Here is a 3,461-nt window from a genome sequence, read left to right as displayed (position 1 = left end):
ACACATCAAATGCGTTCCCATTCACATATCCATTGAGCCATCACCCGACCGGGGCCAGAGGTCGCCCAGAGTGTCGTCGTAGTCGTCGTCGTTGGCCCGCAGCGACTTATGAATAGATTATGGAGAAATAAGCGGGAAAATAATTTCCCCCGAGCCTTTTGACTGGACGCGGTCATGCATATATCAGCACACCACCGCCACCGTACAGAGAGCGGCCAGCCGTGCCATTCTCGCCTTTGGGGTGGGAGGACCATCATGGGCAGGGCGGGCTAGCTTCGTGGCGATGGCCATCACTGGTCAAGGATTATTTGAAGTGACCAATTTCAGGTCAGGAGCGATGCATATTGCATGATTCCCATAAAAGATGCAATTTTGATTGAAAATGGCTGCAAAATGTCATGCTTTCTAATGCTTGATGAAAAGGGTCTCTCAATTCCCACGAAATCGTTGAAAGTTGTCACGATCTCTCTTTGGTTTTTATCGAACTTTGTTCTAAATCTATGAAGGTGATTTTCCATAAAACACAGTTCAACAAAAAATCAAATGTTTCTTGTCTCTGAGACGATTATATGTGTTCCTAGTAGATTTTTTCCTACTGAATCCGAATCCAGAATTGCTCCAAATGATCCCAATTTTGAGATACACCCGTTTGAAATGTTAGTTTAGGCCAAAATTAGCTACTTTGTCGACTATTTTACAAAAGAACTATTGAATAAACAACTAAACCAATACATGTATCTTAAAGTTCACGTTTTCCCCTTTCTGAAACACCCCTGGTTTTTAAAATTTGATTGTTTCTACGCATATTTAAAGCCATTTAAAAATAATATTTTCAGTTGGTTCTCATTCAAGTTTTTCCAACTTGCATGCAAGACAAATTCTGCTGGGATATCATTTGTCTGCTGAATCCATTCCCATCATTAGATTTTTTGGAAAAGGTTAAGTTTTTGAGTAAATATAGAATTTTCGATGATTTTTTCAAAATAAAATGTATTTTATGTTAAAGTATGACTCAGAGATGACTAAAGGTCGATGTCTCGAAAGTCTAATTGATCATATTTAATGAAGTTTTGTCTGCTGAATCCATTCCCATCATTAGATTTTTTTCAAAAATGTCAAATTTTTGAGTAAAAATAGAGTTTTCGAAAAAAAATTCAAAATAAAATCTATTTTGTGAGCCATTCTCTTCGAAATAAGCCGGTTTCAGCCATTCTTATATTTTGTATTTTTTTTTTTATTTGGCTCAAACTTTGTGGGGGACTTTCCTATGACCAAGAAGCTATTTTGTGCCATTGGTTCACCCATACAAGTCTCCATACAATTTTGGCAGCCGTCCTCACAAAAATGGTACGTAAATATTTAAACTGCTGGAACTTTGATATCTGGATAGAACACTTTTTTAAGATTAAAAATAATGCTATTTTTTCACTAAAATGCCAATAACTCCCTTTAGATTTCACAAATTGGAATGCTTTATCTGCATTTTGTTGCATTTTTCAAGCCCTTTCAGATGCATTTTGAATTTTGGAATTAAATTGATTTTTTCCTAAGTTATAACTTTTTTAAAGATTTTGGACGTTTTTGAACCTTCAAACTTTGTGTCCCGATTTGCCCCACTTCCCGTTGACCTAGAGTGCTCATATTTTGGCCAGATTGCTGAGGTCGATGCGAGATGAGTATGTTTTGTTCGTGGTCTCGCTATAAATATATAAACTTGAAAAAGTAACGTTAACATTTCGCTGACTATTTTTATTAATTCATTACACATCAGAAAAGATGTTACTTAAAAATCAAGTTCTGATAAAAACTTTTTTTTATTTTGCTTTATTTCTTTTTTTATTCATTGAAAATTTTAAATTCATTTTAAGATGCAAAATTAAATCTGAAATCGAAAATTTCATGATTATTATTTCAATGAAGTACTATTTTCAAACAGCTGAGAAATTTTACAACAATTTTTAATTGGTTTTATTGATCGAACAAGTGGTTGCTGACTCTTAATGTGAGATAAAAATTTCAACAAACAAAGAACGGAACTTTTGTGACATTGTTTTGTGCTCAGTATTTGGACTGATTGTTTTTTTACCCAAATTGTTTTAATCACCTTAAATTGTATTGGAATTACGGGCTCTTATCGGACGTTGTATTGTATAAAGGCATATTTTCAATTACCTGGATCAGTGGACACTAAACTTAATACAAAGAAATGTGAAAAAATATTAAATTTTACTCAAAATAATGGGATAAAATCACTATTCAATTTTAATACCTACAATATTATAGGGATTTCGACAGTATTTAAAAAGCGTTATCTCATTTTCCGAAATATTTTGTGAAACGGCAAAAAAACAAACATTCTAACTGATCTAGTTGAAAATGTTCAAAGTTGAATTCAAATCTAATCAATAAAAGCACCATAGATCAAGATTTATAAAACGATCTTCAAAGGTAAAAGTTTTGAATGTGTTTTTGCCTTCCTCACTTTACTGAGGAAAGGCTATAAAATCACTCGAAAACTGAACTTCTCAATTAGACCTCCTAGACCCACCTTCATGTATACCTATCGACTCAGAATCGAATTCTGAGCAAATGTCTGTGTGTGTGTGTGTGTGTGTGTGTAGGGATGTGGGTCTGTGCACCAAAAAATATGCACTCGATTATCTCAGCACTGGCTTAACCGATTTGGACCGTTTTGGTCTCATTCGATTCGTCTTGGGGTCCCATAAGTCCCTATTGAAAATTATGAAGTTTAGTAAAGTACTTCAAAAGTTATGCTAAAAAAACGATTTTGACTAAAGTCCGGAAGATTGTAAAAAGGGTGGTTTTTGTAAGAAACCCCAGCATGCTATACATTTTTAGAAAGGTATTTAAAAGACCTTTCCAACGCAACCAATACATTGAAGATCTAACAACCCTATCAAAAGTTATTAGCAATTAAGTGTTATTTATGCACTTTTTGGAAGCCGGATCTCAGATATCACGATGAAAACGTTGTCCGGATCTATCATGCAACCCATCGTTGAACAGGTAATCAAAAGACCTTTCCAACGCGTCCAAAACATTGAAGATCTGACAACCCTATCAAAAGTTATAAGCACTTAAGAGTTATTTATACACTTTTTGGAGGCAAGTTCTCAGATATTTAGATGAAAACGTATTCCAAATATATCATGCGAACTATCTTTGGATAGGTAATTTAAAGACCTTCCCACGAGCGTGTCTATTTTGGATAGCATTACCCTTTGAATGAGAGGAAGGCACCAACCACCTAAGGGTGGATTAAGTAAAGTTTTTTTATTTAAATCGCGATAGTGCTCCATTATAAAGTATTTTTTTCTGTTCAAAGAAAAATAATTGGAAATAAAAGAAAATAATAAAAATTATAAACATTAACAGTAAGACAGGAAGAAACCACAAAATAATTTTTAAAAAATCTGACTGTTGTCAATATTTTTTTATCT

The sequence above is a fragment of the Culex quinquefasciatus genome, chromosome 3 (assembly GCF_015732765.1).
Source record: "Culex quinquefasciatus strain JHB chromosome 3, VPISU_Cqui_1.0_pri_paternal, whole genome shotgun sequence".
NCBI classification, from domain to species: Eukaryota; Metazoa; Arthropoda; class Insecta; order Diptera; family Culicidae; genus Culex; species Culex quinquefasciatus.
Note: the sequence above shows the minus strand (reverse complement) of the source record.